Genomic DNA, 16,193 nt, shown 5'->3' with positions numbered 1-16,193 from the left:
GGATGTCAAACTATCCGAGTCATCAAAAAAAAAAAAAAAAAGAGCCTCCGCTCCGTAGCTCGGTCAGTATAGACGAAGCCCTTTAGCCGGAAAGACCTAGGTTCGATTCCATCCATGACATGAGGAAGCTTTATCTGGTCTCTTTCGACTAAACGTGAGTTAGCCAGTCTCATACGGAGGTGGGGGGGGGGCACCAGGAAACTCGGGTTTTTCGTCCCTCAGAACAGGCAAACTGGCCCGTGGACACGCACGGATTCACAGTCATAAATTACTTAATCCCTCACTAGGAGGACTCAACCAGTCTTAACGGACGATCGAGGGGAACCCCACACGAATAAATAAAATATACAGACTCGGTCCAACGATTCCCCCCCCCTCTAACTTTCACACACAAACACTCACGTGTACACACTTGTAAATAAATAAACCGCTTTCAAGTTTCCTAATTCGCAAGCCGCTAACTAATCAGAAACTTATCCTCCCATATTAAAAATATATATAAAAAAAAACATCGCGAGTTTGCCTTTTGAACCTTATTTGATCCGCCGAAGTTTCCATTTCTTTCTGTAAAGTGCACTGATTCTTGATCCATTCGGTATCGCATCTTCCAACCATTCTTGAAAAGAGCTTGACGTTATCTCTTTAGCGGAAGTACCTCTAAAAGCTTCATAGTTGTTAAGTGGATGCTACTGGCTTGTGTCGCACACCTTCTGACGAATACCTATCGACCTCGTGGCTATGATAAATTTGCTCTCTAATCTGCTCTGTTTAACTTCCTCTTATTCTGTAAGTACACCACATAATACTCTTGTGCTCACTTCCTATCGCCACCATTTTCGAACTCTCCTCTTCATCACAGATTCTTGAGTGATTTTCTGATAAGTTTCTACCTCGTACACGAGAAACTTTTCTATGAAATTTTCTATCGAATTTTGACTCGAATACGTTAGCGAATCTGAATCTCTTTAAATAGATCAAAGGATCCGCATGTGTGCTATAGTTCACAAACTAATTATGAGCCTGAACTAGGTCAGCACGCTTCCAATACGGAAATTTTAAAGAGTGCACCTTGGTGATGAATGGAATTAGGAAGTGTAACCATGTCCGTTGTCCTACTGATAATTCGTTAACAGCGTAGAAAATTGGAGTGGTCCAACGAAACGATTCGTTAAACTTAACAGACATCATGCGACGATGACTGGAAAAGGAAATATTTCAAAACGTAATTATTTAGTTCACTATCTTCAACTGAACAAAAGTATCTGCCTAACTTCAGTGAAATGTCTAAATTCTCGTCATTATTTGCATCAATAAAGAATTAACCAACATACACTTTGAAAACAAGAACCGTAACAGTTCTTAACAGATCTTCCAACTCTGTGGAGTATTTGGTTAACCTACATAAATGGCCAATTAGCCTAGGCGTATAAAATATGGTTTTAATGACTTAATGGCAGCTCTAAATGTTAGCCAGATGAATTAGATATACATCGGGAAATATAAATGAAGCCATACAGAAAATTGTTCAGCTTTTAAGCACTGGATGTAGTTCTGATGATGACCTATAAGTCGTGTAGTGTCAGCGAATAAGTATGCTGTGATTTCAGATAATTCTGCAGCCAAATATTCAGACTCTATTCATTATAAAGTGGCTAACTGTTGGACAAAGAATGATTTTAACTATTAGGTTGGGTTCGGCAAGTTCCTGCAACCAAATGTTCCAGCACAATTAAAGACCCTGGAATTCTTTATAGCAATAACTTTTACGACAAATGTCTCCTGGACCGTCGCAAAACTTTCACACGAACTGAACAGATAAAATTGCAGAAATGACGAAATATCTTTTTTAATCTCATAAAGAGGATTCACCAGAATCCTCTCCTGAGAGGCAAGGGTAATATCCACAGAGAAGATGCAACCGGCAAACAACAGTACCCCGGCTCTTTGCTTTAGTCACTTAGGCGCAAATCCTCAAATATTCCAACCATTCAGGTTTTCTTAGGAAACTTCAAGTATAGATTGTGTATCGGCATTGCGAAATTTGAATCTAACAATAATTCAATTAATTAAACAACATATACAGCGCATATTTAATGGATTGGATTTTATTCTTTCTCTAGAAAGAATAAAATCCAATGCTTTACATAACGAACAACAAAATAAATACATCGAGAATGTCGAAAGGGTTGCTGGGTAATTAGAAAAGTGTATACATACATTTCGGGACTTGAGAATGATGTTTGCAGAGGTAGAGTATATCTACAGTAAAGGGTGGGTGTTAGTGGAGCACAAAAGTATCATCAAGTGACCCCCCCCCCCCTCAAGTTAAAAGAGTGGGTTATTGTAGTTATGCACCTGTTGAGCGACTTTTCTGATAAAGCCGATAGTAGTTCCTACTCCTTTACTTCCCTCCTCCACCAAAAATAATTATGTACCTAAACAAACAGAGGGCAGAGGAGCCGCAGATCCGGGGACGAACAGATAAAACACAATAGAAATGTTCAAAATGGAATTGGAGGATCCTGCAAAACTCGGATTGCTTTCATGTGTTTGTATGTGTGCGAGAAAGAGAGAGAAAATGCGAGAGAACAAACGCGATGTTTGGGGAAAAACAAACAAAAACGTGTTTTCACAATGCACGAGACCAGTACATTATGGGGGCACCCGCAGTCATCTAAACTGTAAGATAAACAGATTTGATTGCAAATATCTTCAATGCGTGCATCTTTGAATTAAAGCATGTCTGTATTGCTATTTTTATCGTACGATCTTTTTTCATGGTCTAACATCTGCAATACAAATGGTATGCTCAACAAATGTGAAGCAGCTGAAAACAACAGCAGAAAAAAAAAAAAAAAAAAAAGTTCTCCAATTGTAAAAAAAATGCACATCGTGGTCTTTATGTGTGGAACTACGAAACATTCCTTAAGTTCTGTTTTTAAAGCATAGCTGAATGATTAATGGAAAAAAAAAAAAAAAAAACTATCCCCCAGATTGTGATTGTAATGATTTCAATAATTGATGTTGAAGGTTACGGCCAAAGTAGCTAATGCCACGAATGTGTATTGTCGTTGGTCAAATGCTTGTGTGTACGTGGCTAGTTTTTCTGTTCTGTGTGGAAACCGAGTTACCAGGAGGAAGAAAAACCTTCCAAGTCTGCGCCACATCGGTTGCATAATCATATATCTCGCATCTTGTACGGGATTTGAACCTGAGCCTTTCCGACGACAGAATTATTGTCTACTATAATAACAAACCCTGCATGACAAAATTACGACGGGTGAAAATATATCACACAGATTGCGTTATAAACATTGAACCTTTAAACTCCTCACCTTTAATACTGATTGCTAACGGTTAATTAAAAAAATAAATTCTTTCTAAGGTGGAATGGAATATTTTGGCATTGTTTTTGTAGCTGGCTGGTACTTTCGAGTACAATCTCCCATGAGAATATCACACACACACATTTAAGCTCGGCCAAGCGTAATACAAAATAGGAACAGTCGTAAATCGCATCCCCTTGATAGTTTTTTTTTCTCCTACTTACTTGCATCTCCATTACATTTGGTTGGTGGAAAGAAATGATCCAATTAAGTTTTCTAGATTTTTGCTAAAACCTAATACTGATTGCTAACGGTTAATTATTTCCTAAGAGTATTTATCTATTCCCTGTGTACCGCTTACATTCATGGAATGAATTTGAATATTCGGTCCACGCTATATTCTTTGAAACTGAATACAAACCGACGGTTGTTACCAACTTCAACAGAAAATATTACAACACGCTTTCCCTGAGTGCATTTTTCGGGGGAAAAAAAAAATGTTTCAACTTCGAGTTCAATAGGATTGTTAATACTGAGACAACTAAGGTCAAGAGACAGAAATGTCTATGGATTTTTTTTATGCAATTCTCAACCAAGAAATGTTGCACACCTATAACACATTAGTACAGTGTTCATTTTTTTTTTATTCATTTTCATGGGTTTTTTGCATTTTTATTTTCTTTACATGGAATGTGTTCACCGGCCTGTTTATTCATTTTGAAAGTAAAAATTCATCCCAGCCGTCCGATGCTGAACAACTAACTTGCATAAGAGTTCTTGAATTGAATTCGAATCCAGCTCTTTAAGAACAAATGACAATCTCTCTCTCTCTCTCTCTTGTTCTTCTGTATGCAAGAGCACTTCCTTCCTAACAAGGAATTTCAAATTTTGGACTCGTCCAAAAAATAATAAATAAATAAAAATTGCACACCATCAGTTAACAAAAGTTTACATCTAACATTCAGCTAAACAGAATCTCTTTGAATATTTAAACCGAGAATTACCAAACTAGAATCACAATTAATCCCTAAAGTAGTTCTTCTACCACCCCGCCCAAAAATTATCCCACGCTTGATACTTTCTAATTACCACCTATGTTCTTAAATTCAATTTTCCCGACTGTCGAATAATCACCTCGGGATAAAGTCTTTAAAAATTAATTTCATGTAATGTCACTTTCTGAGACCCTGTAAATGAAGTCCAAAATCCTCTCGTAGATGATTTTGGTGGCGAAGTCGTTTTGAAGTAACTGTTTGGATTTAGAATGCGGTCTGTGAATAGTAATTCCATTTTCTCGAACAAATCTCCGAGATTAAAACTTCCTCATAATTAAGACTTTACCTTTCACAAAAATTCTTACAAGAGACTTGTAATGTCATTATCACTGCCGTCTGGGTGACATAGAACCATTGTAAACACTTCATTGTCTAACTTTAGTACTTTGTTGCTAACAATGGATTTGAATCCCATTGTTAATGTACTACACGGAAATTTAAGTCCTACATGTAGAGGACAAATCACGTTTAATATACTGCCCAGTAAATTTACAGAATTACAAGCGACTAAAAAGGATAAAAGAAAATCATTTAAAGGACATTTTAGATTATTATTTTTTTTTAAACTTTTGGATATCGTACTATGGTTTCTATTATAATCGTATAAACAACTATTCCAAATTGTCTAAATGCAGTACAACACCATGGTAACTAATCACCCAATTGCCCTTGATCTACGTACTTGGAATCTAATACCCGACAAAAACAATTGCAGGGTTCCACAGCCAGCTAATGGCTCTGTTCGCGTTGGAGACAAACAGCCTTCGGTGGTCCACCTAACGTCACCGGCACAACTGGGAAACCAGACTTGTGGTTGGCTGTACTTTTCAGTGACTGTTCCTAGCCACGGTTGCAATCGAAAACGTCGGAAGAAGGAACGCGCCGTAAGAGGAAGGAAATATCCTTCAGCACAGAAACGCCCAGATCAGCGTCATATAATCGCCCTGTGTTTCTCTGTAGTTATGGATATCCTGTTTGTAACATTGCGACGCAACGCGACCTCTGACGGACGATCTGGAAAACACTGCTAATAGTGAACAGCAATAAGAAAAATTATATATTTCTGCAGAAAATTTTTCAGTTTACATGAATTATTCAAAACCCCAACGCGTTGTCTTTCTCTTCTGGAAAGGAAAAGGAAGAAGGGGAGGGGGGGGGGGAAGACGTTAAGTAGGTATGCGCGCGATGTTAATATTTGCATATTTTAACTCTTTTTTTTACAGATCCCGAAAGCAGTAATACACTGTCTAGACGTTAAATTTAAATTAATCCAGTTCTTGCGGACAGTTTCTACAGTTTGGAATGATGCAACTCCGTGATAACGCTGGACTGATGTGTTCAACCTAAGATACCCAAGGGACTATGGAAACAGTACCAACAAAAATAACTCATTACAATTTCAAGTGAGTTCAAAACTTCCCCCCTGAAGGCTCAAATATACTTCTTTCATACGCTGTTTACCATTAAGTTCAGACGAGAAGCTATTTAAATACTAGACCTTAAAGCAGGCGGCGAGAATCACTGGATGGTGAAGTAGAGCATTAAATCTACGATTCTGTTTTTCGCCTCACTCGTGGAATTTTACAAAATTTTATTTGCTGAAATTACCACCATCTTTTTATTCATCATTTTTTTTCAATAGTCAACTACCTACTATTTGATCTACCTCCCTCATTTCAATTGGCTACCGATTAGGAGTTCAAATGAATATCTTTTCCCTCTTTAATCTGTACTAGATACGTGATTATATTCGAAGCACAATGGATCTAACAATATTTTAGCATTGAATAGGCTTTCTACTCATTGTAGCATACGTAGTGACGTCATATGTTTCAGCATTGTTGAAAGCTGACTGAATTGTTTCCATTCAATTAGCTTGTGATAATACTGAAACATGTGAAGAGTAATGGAAATACATACGTAGTGACGTCATGTTTCAGTATTATTGAAAGGCAGTTGAATTTAAACAATGAAGAATGTGGAAACGGGAAAATTAGCGTGCGTGGTGTATCCGAAAAACAACTCCAGTTAACATTTCAGTCTGTTTCCTTTGTCCTTTACCAGTTTCTTAAAACCAAGACAATAATGGGGTTCATTAGCTGAAGGAAAACTAAATCATACATATATTAAAAGTTTTATACTTGGCTTGAACGGCTTCGGCACCATTACATGTTGACTGTTAGATTTAATCTATCCCCAAGGTCACTTTTCATTGCAGTACCTTTGTACTATCGATTACTGAATTCTTAGAAGGCTGGAAAATTTCGAGGTATGTGCTACTGAAACAGCCCCACGAAAACTGTGTTTAGCTTGTCAATATTCCACGGTTTGCCGGATTGCAGCTTGCACTTAACATGCTCCCTAAGAAAGTAAACTTAGAGATGCGACTGCTTCGAGCCACCCCAAACGAACCCTTCTGTTTACCAAACGACAAGGAAATATATTGGTAATTATTCCCTGTAGAGAACCTTTATTTGGACCGTGATACGCTATCGAGTGTATTAAGGTGACACGCCCCCTAGCGTATGTTGTTGAAACTAACTATAAAATCGATTTTTTTTTTTTCTTTAATCAAGCTTTATAAATCCAATAACTATTGGAGAATTGGTTAGATGAGGAAAATTTCATAAATACACATTTTTAAACCACCAGTTAGTAATGTCGGCTGTACTGCAACCTAATTGGAATATATAGAGGATGCGGCATTGCGCGCGCATTTGTGCGTGTGATGATAACCATTAAGTCTACAATAGATCTACAATTCTGATAGATAAGAACTGTCAACTGGACAAGATATGCAATCGCTGCGATAGCAAAGGAGCTTCTTGGCGGTTATATTCAAAATAAAGTACTGCTTGTCCACGAAGCAACCGATGCTAATTTCCCAATTTTTTGAATCCCAGGAAGCAGGAATTATACTCATATAAGTTTAATAACGACTATGTTAACATCTAGCTACTAACAGAAGAAGTGATAGCTACATTATTACGTCACATCCGTCTGTTTGCTTATTATAATATACCTAGTATTAAAAATGCGAGCAATAATGTGAAATTAGAAAATTGGTCTTACTCCATCGGTAAATGACTTTTTTCCCCCCACATGAGATAATGTCCTTTAATATTTTTAAGTAAAAAAAGTTGAAGAATAAAATTATGGAAATAAGTTAAATGATACAACCCATAGCGGTGTCTACGGAATTGTGCTTTGATTTCCCTCCTTTACAAACCTTCCTTCCCCCTTCATTTTGGTTTGTGCAACGCTCAATAACAATTACATTCAAATTTTGGTGAAAATTTGTTAAAAGATGCAACCTGTAGGGGACGGCGTTAGGAAAAAAAAAAGCGTTCCCTTGCAATTGTCCTCCGTAATTTTAGTCCGATTGCCGGAATTCTCAGGGGAGGAGAGCTGTTGAGGCCTATAAAGGTGCTTGTGAGAGCACCAGAGAGAGAGTGAGTACTAAGCTACCTATCCCCCTTCATTTTTGTCCGACTGGGCTGAAAGTCTCATGGGTTATTAACCAACGTGAGAAACAGGGTGTTTCAAATTTTATTCAAAACGACTGAACAATACAAATTGTACAGATATGTATGGAGGAGACTCGATTTCCCCCTCCCAGCCCAAAAAATCTCGCTCCATTCTGTCCGATTAGACTGAATTTTTAAGATCTTAATCACTTCAGAAACAAATATGTTCCAAATTTGGTCGAAATTGGTTGAGGGATAAAATTAGAATCACTTGCTTCGAAAGAAGCGATTCTCCCCACCTCCCCTACCTTACAACCCCAAATTATTGTTATGATCCAAATGGGCTAAGTGGAGCACAAACAATGAAACTGGTTGGATGACGCGACATCCAGAGGAGCCAGTAAAGAAGTATAAGAAAAGAAAAATTTATCCCTTTTGGCTGTTGGCTCTCATAGCCTTAGTTGCTTAAAGTTCCTCCTAATTTTCAAACATCCCAGTGTGTGTGTGTATATATATATATTTATTATAATAAATAAAGGTAATATGACATATTATCTTTATTTATTGAATTTCAGTTTTACTTTACTCCCTTAATTTATTTCATCTATGTTAAATAAATTAGATATTCAGTGCTGATACGCTGTTTAACATTAATAATGTTTGTTTATACAATTAAAAAACATGGCAAAAATATAATAAATATCTAAACTCACTTTCTCTTGATTGTGATATCGTCACAATTCATCTCTCCCCGTTTCATTCCCGGTAGGTAATTTATGGACGGGACGGCATAACAGCATCAAAATACACGTGCTAGCTAATATATGGAAGATTACCGGAAGTCTTAAATTTGGAATGAAATCTAATTCACGGGCGAGTGACCTGGAGAAAGTCAACAAGTCAGTAGAGAACCCCAAGATCTCGAAGCAAACTGTGATTTATATTTCTCGTCAATCTACAGAATCCTCCTCCCTGATAAGTCTCTTCATCACTTTAATTGAACCATTTCTCTCTCTTTCTCTCTCTCGGGAAAAAGGTCATATTCTTTCCACCAGATAATCCATTTTTTCTCTGAGATTTTTCATACGATTTATGACGACAATTAGGTTTTTCTTCTTTTCTGTGGTTATCCAATCAATTCGAGATTAAACAATGCCAGAGAGTCCGCTGATAACAGTGATTCTTAAGACTTATCAACCCACAGGCCTACAAATGTCTAATAATTTTGTAGGGCACTTACTAATTTTAGGTGTTTTTTACTTTGTTTAATATTAGATAATCAGAAAACATTAAAAAAAAACCTGTAATAACAGTTAATAATATAGACCTACTACGTATAGTTCAGTGTGCAGAAGTCATCAATCAATCCATTATGAAGGCTATCAAACTGACAGATTCTTATAAATTGTATAATTAGTGTTTTTTTTTTTTTTTTTTAAGAAACTAATAAGGAACAGTCAATTATATGTCTATCGTATGAGCACTGGAAGGGGAAAAAAGTATCCTGTTTATTAGTAATGAACATTGGCCATATTCTAAATGAAGAGGTGCAAAACTTTCTTGTGAATGATACTTCGAAATGATCAAACAAAAAAATTTTGGGAATCGCGTCCATTTCTTTAGAGAACAGCCACCATTCAGCAAAATATTATCGTAAATATAATGAAGATTTTAACTTTGACAAATAATTTTTTGAAACTGCAATAAAATTATTTCTTAAACATTGAATTTCTAAAATTTTATATTTAATATAGGAATAAATAACATAAAATGAAACTGAAAAAAAAAAAAAAAAATTAAAGCTATATGTCGCAAAAGGGCCAAAGGTTTGTAACTTAACAGGCGTCCGAGCCAAATAATAACCCCCACCCCCACCCAAATAATAACAATTTTATAAATAAAACATGGTTATTCTAATACATATCATTATAATAATTTTTTGTTTTGCTTTCATAATGATGTTTTATTTTTGTATTTATTTTATGCTAACGTTCATAATTTGTTAATAAAACCTTATTTTACTAAATTATTATTCTTATTTTAAACGCTAAATTATTCTATATTAAAATTATTTAGCTAACAAAAACTAATTTATCATTGTTAATTTTATCATTTGAAACACGATCCCACCAAAATATCTTTCACATCCGGGTACCTTCTACTGCTTAGCCGACATGTCTGGACATATTTTTACTTACGCAGTTTTCATGAACGGTTAATTTCAAAGATTAAAACGTGATAAATATAGTTATGTAATATCGAAGTACTCTACTCAGTATGTAAATGAATCGCTAACTGCAGAAAGGGGACGTGCAGCTTATAATCATAATAATAAAATAATATAATATTTTCATTCCGAGTAAAAATATCTTAATCAAATGATAATATACTGCAATTGGTTATAGAGTATTGTACTATGACTGATGAAAAGGAAAATGCCATAAATAAAATAATAATTAATTAATGACAGTATTCAATCTATGATTGATTAGTGGCTATACTCACGTAAGGACAGGATACAGATAAATGAGCTAGCAAACAACCCTTATCGAATTATTTTGGAGGTTGCTGACTGAGAAATTTTAAGCCGAATGCTTTGTGTACAAGTTCTATTTATAAGCAAGCCTAACAATGACTTGGTAAATTATAGTCTCGGCTATAAATAGGAGAAATACGGTATATCTGCGCATATATATATAGCCACAGCATCTATCCGTAATTTTCAGGACCTGTCATCCCCAATTTACCTCGTGGTGTCGCGGTACCATAACAAGCTAACTAAAATATGAGTTACTGCAAGAACGGACAAGTTTTTAGATCACGTTTCACGAAAAATGGGCTAACAAATAGTGCTTGAAATGGTATTAGTCTCTGTCTTCCTAGCAGAATTTATAAAAAAGTAAAAGTTATGATACCATCCTGTTGCTTAATAAGAATCCTATAGCATATAAAAAAACAAACGGAATATTTTTCATAAAATTATTTGTTATTCTGATGTTATTTTAATAACAAACGAATGCTCAGAATATTCATTAATACGCATGTTCGTTTGGTTAATCGCGCGCCATTGATACGTAAGTTAAGGCAAAATGGTTCACTTCCATTGTTTTCATTATTACATATCAAATAATAAAACGATGGCAGCGAACCACAAATTCGTTATATATTTGTATTCTTTATATAATTTTATGCTTTTTATGGAATACCGATACAAAATAATAAAGAAATAAATACATTTCAATACTAGTAGCATAATTTGAAGTCTGGCGCACGGTTATACGAAACTTCGATTTTATTAGATAACATTATCGAAGGAATCAAAGTAAAAATTGCTGGCTTATGTCAATATTGAAAGAGAATGACATTCAAAACTTCAGTAACTTACATTTGGAAATCCTCCAATTGAAATATTTATTCAGCTCAACAAATTCTAGCGATAACGGAAAATACAACGCAGACGAAGTCAGCATGCATAACTTCATTCACCACGAGATGTCACTTAGGTGAAGGGGAAATCGCGCGCTACCGTTTATTAAACAAATAAATACAGAAAAATATTCATGTGTCGTCTGATAATTCTGCTGATTCAAATACGTATTAAAAATACAAAATAATATCTGCATTAATACAGATTTTTTTAAAATTCCTACTCCTCCGTATTTATGAATTCAAAAACGAATCTGCAGTATAAAAATTTATAAAATTATTGACGAATATATTATAAAAGATTTAGTAATATTATTAATAATATTTATTATTATAAAAGATTTAGTAATATTAGTTTAAAACAATATTGAGATATTTTTCGCATTATTAAAACAATCAACTAGGATTATTGAGTGATTTAAAAACACACATGCTTCAACTGACAAGGTTTATGAGTCGCCTATCTTCAGAGTGAAATTAAGATTGCTGTCGCCACAGTTTCTTAATCGACTTTTTTTAATCTTAAATTGTAGATGTTATTAAATGCAAATAAGCTCATTTCTTTATTCTTGTTTAAATTACGTCACATAAAAAAAAAAAGGAAAAAATTCTTGCGATGCTTTATTTTTAGATATTTTAATTACAATCGTAAGGGCAGAAATAGGTGTATCGTTTGCTGCATATTGTAATAATAAATCTTGGGACTTGTTTAGTAGAAATTAAAAAGGAAAAAAAAAATGTTGTCAACAGCATCCAAACTTTAAATTTGTCTTGTTTGCATTAAAAAAAGAAAACCAAACGGACAAAAAAATTTAATAAAAATAAAAAAGCTTGCATGATAATATTAAAATAATTATTCGTAGTGAGGGTTGTTTTCAAGATCCAGCAACGTTCCAGATTAAGAGGCCATAACGATGACAAGGGAATTTAATTTAATCACACACTTGGTCCTTTATTGACTATAAGGAGGCATATGGTTTGATAGCAATATGTAGTTTATGGAAGATTGTGAGCAATTTAAACTCATACCAGTCACTCGTATAACATGTTTATGAAGACATCCCAATTCTGATAATAATTTCGCAGACGATGCACAACAAGTGGAGTTTAAGGCATTTTAGTACCGTGCGTAATTAACAATAGAAAATTATGGAAAGAAATTAATAGAAATATTTTGAAATACGAGCAGAAGAAAATGCAAATGATATTGCCACAAAGGAGATATTACCCAATAGCATTGAAATAATGGCAGACTTACATGCACGCTAACAATTTAATTCATATCGTTCATCGAAAGAATTCAATAATAATTTTTAATTCCATGCTTTGTTGAGGAAAAAAATTAATTTTTCAGATATTAAAATATTGAAATTCTGATAATAAACAATAGTATGGTAATTGTTTCGAAATGATCGGTATTTATCTAACTCAAGAATGATCATTGTTGTACACTCGAATTAGATATCGCAGCGCCCTCTTCTTGGTTTGATTAAAACGTTTTCAACGAATATATATTTTAATTATATAGAAATAAACATAACGCCTCTTGTTCTTTTTATTTATTTATTTTTAGTTACTGTAGAAAATAAAGCAAAAGTATCTATTATTCCGTATAATCAATAAAATATTTTCTTAGATTTAATACACGCATGGAATCGCAATGCTGGACATTGTTTAAAAAAAAAATTCTTCTGGCTTTATTTTACGGTTTGTTTTTTTTGTTTTGTTTTTTTTTAAATGGCGAAATGAATACTAATAACAAGTTCTTTTGAAGTTCTTTTTTTTTTCCTTTCGTGACTTTCATGATTTTTGAATGCAAATTTTCTAAGAGATAGTCTTTATATAATCATCACTGACAGCTATTCCATCTCTGTTCTGACTAAAAGAAAAGTAAAGAAATCAAATCAGTTAAGGACAGTGGCCTGTTTGAGGGTTGTCTTACAAGAGTTATATCTCGAAGGATTTCTATTCCACCAACGTTCCGTTTTTCGGTTTCCAAACGGCTTGTTCTTCGGCTTCCTTTGGTTGGAAATTAAAGGGGGGGGGGGAGGAAAGAGCTTTTTCACAGCCATTACAACTACTTTTTGTTCCTTAATTTAATTTTTTTTTTCATTGATCTTCCCGAGGGGGGGGGGGGAGATGAAGAAAATTCTCCGTACAAAACAATAAGCAGTGGCAAGACTTTTCAGGTAGCCAAAGTACTCCAAAATGACTTCTACATACATGCCTTAGTATCTTCTAACGACTTTTCCTTGGATGGAACTACTCCCAGGCAATAACTACTAAAGACACAGACGACCTGCTGTCTAATGTAGTTAAGTACACGGAAAGTTGATCCCTCTCTATTACCGTGCATTACTGATGGTCCAGCGTTTCCGTATGCTGTGGAGAGATGCAAGGTACGACAATAAAACCATTAACAACCCTATCGTCCTGCGAGATTGCAGTGTGTGTGTGTGTGTGTGTGTGTGTGTGTGTGTGTGTGAATATAAAAGGGGAAGAGCGGGGGGGGGGGTTTCGGCGCGTGGTAAAAGCTATAGCTCGAGCAAAAGAGAACGCCAAGCGAGCATGTTAGTCAGTTTTCATGTACACTAAAATCATTGTTATCGTGTTGCCATTCTCTGGGGGACTATTGGACTATTTATGGCTTCTTTGAAGCTGAAGAGGTCGTAAGAGGTGAACAAATTAAATGATGAAATGCATCGGGAGATTAATGTAGTCATGGCAACAGTAGAAAAGTCTCCATTTGTCCTTTAGCTTAAACTTCCAAAAAGTTGTGATAAAAGTTTTTGGTTAAGTGGAGTGTTTTTAATCAGAGAACACTTGAATGTAGTTGGTGGATGGCTATAAAAACAACAATAACGAATTTAATAGATTTCTTCCGGGATTTTTCATTAAAAATACACTCGAGTGTATATTCATTATCTTTTTCGGACATTTTATTGCAGCAGATTTTCTGCTACTTGATCCAGATTTACTTCTTTGGGGAAACAGTAAAATTGAATGCTTTTATCCTTTTACAGTTATCCGGATTATCTTTCTCTGGACGACTACTTTCTTCTGGTCTCTTAGTCATCCAATTGTATTACCTTCTTTCTTTTCTTAATTTTCTTTTAAGGTTTTTCTCTGCCTTCTATCTTTACTTTTCTGGATATTCAGCTTTTTATCTACTTTAGGATCTATTTCAGTTTCTTTTTTTTATCCATCTTTTCTGATATCTTTCTTAGGTTTTTACACTTCCGTTTAGATGCGTTTTATCTTGCTTTTTTATTCTCTCCAGATCAGTAGTTCTTCAAGAGTAGAATCCAAGTATCGGAATCTTTTCTTCAGTATCTATTGAACCATTCCTAGGATACTTAAAATATAACAAATAATCATCAAATAATATCCCGCTTACTACACTTCAATAAGCTCTATTATAAACCATTATCTAACAAAAAAAAAAAAAAAGCTATGACTTTAAATGGACAATTAAAAAGTCTCTTTTATGTGTTTCCCCTTAATTTGTCATAAAACAGCATTTGTTCCCTCTAAGCTAGTCGGATGCATCTACACATATCCATCATCCTCTGCGAACCCGCTAGTGCAAAAAAGAAATGGATAAATAAATATTACATAAATAAAATTTAAAAAAGGCTATTTCAGGCTCAAATTCGTGTTTTGTTTCCTGATACACTCATCCTAAAATTAATTTTAAAAAAAATCCTTAGTGTATGCTTCTGGTTTAAATATACTGCGCAGATCAACTAGGTCCCTTCAATACCAAAAAAAAAAAAAAAATAGAATCAAATATATCTAGCAAAAGATTAATTCAATGAACACATTACTTAATCATAAATTTCTTGTGATAAGAATTCACATCCAATATTGAGATTGCGTACGGTCATAATGCTGGATCTGTTGGAGCTACCTTACAATAAAATCTCGGGTTCGAGAGGAAGCCGTTCAGAGGAAATAGAACGGTCCAGTATAGAACTGTTAGTCACCCGTTAGTCACTGTAAATTGTCGCGGAAAGCTCTCATTACATGTGCGGCATGACAGAGTAACAATCAACCGTGCTCTGCATAATGTTCAATATACTGTATTGTAAGCAAGGATATAACCGGGTTTGTACAGCTATTCCTTCATCAGAGGATTAGATAACAAAAATCCTCTGATGAAGAATCAGGCTCTGAGATCACGAAGGTTGAAATACATGTTGCATTTATTATTGTAAAAAATATTTTTCATATTTTTTTTATTGTAGTAGAAAGTTCCTAAAATCTGAAAGATGGCGCTGTGATCAACAATACTTTTAAAAACACTCAATTTGCAGATAACTCGACAGACATTTAAGTCGTCGCACTCTTTTCACCAACAAGCAATTCTAAAAATCCTTAACTAATATCGGACAATTAGTTACAAGAAAGAATAAAGATTTTTCTAACAGAATCTTTTGAGGGTGATAAAAATGTTGAAGGGTAAGGGAAATGAATCGTGAGGGGGGAAATGGATTGACTTACTTGAAGCATCTTACTTCCCTCTGCGGGTCGATTAATTACCCCCGAGTGGTAATTAGTGACTTTCTCTCATAATAGGAAACGCGAAAACAACAACGAGTCTTCTGGGGGATATTACCAGGAGGTTGCATTTCTAGACGTCTTCTTTGGAGACTGCATAGGGTGCACGCTCTTTTTTTTTTTTTTCTTCCTTTTTATCTCTCTCCCCTCCTCTCTCTCTCTCCTACTTATCTTTGCCGATGTTCATTAGCATCTTTATTGTGGCACATTAGGACACAGAAAACAAAGAAAGACCATTTGGCATTGAAGTAATATTTAGACTTTTTGGAAGGGAAGGTTTCGTGAATTAATGTGCGTTTTTGTTCAACTGGTGCATTTAAGCAATATTTAGACTTTTTGGAAGGGAAGGTTTCGTGAAT

The 16,193-nt window shown here is 34.8% G+C and overlaps 1 protein-coding gene across 1 annotated transcript in view; it reads right to left on the bottom strand.

Moving 5' to 3' along the window:
* The window catches only part of LOC150108313 (plexin-B-like), a 352,329-nt gene that overhangs the window by 233,140 nt on the left and 102,996 nt on the right, over positions 1–16,193 (bottom strand). The window lies entirely within an intron of this gene.

The sequence above is a fragment of the Typopeltis vanoorti genome, chromosome 3 (assembly GCF_054136105.1).
Source record: "Typopeltis vanoorti isolate ZY-2024b chromosome 3, IOZ_Tvanoo_1.0, whole genome shotgun sequence".
Lineage (NCBI taxonomy): Eukaryota > Metazoa > Arthropoda > Arachnida > Uropygi > Thelyphonidae > Typopeltis > Typopeltis vanoorti.
The sequence above is the reverse complement of the archived record's forward strand: the minus strand, read 5'-3'. Positions and strand labels throughout refer to the sequence as shown.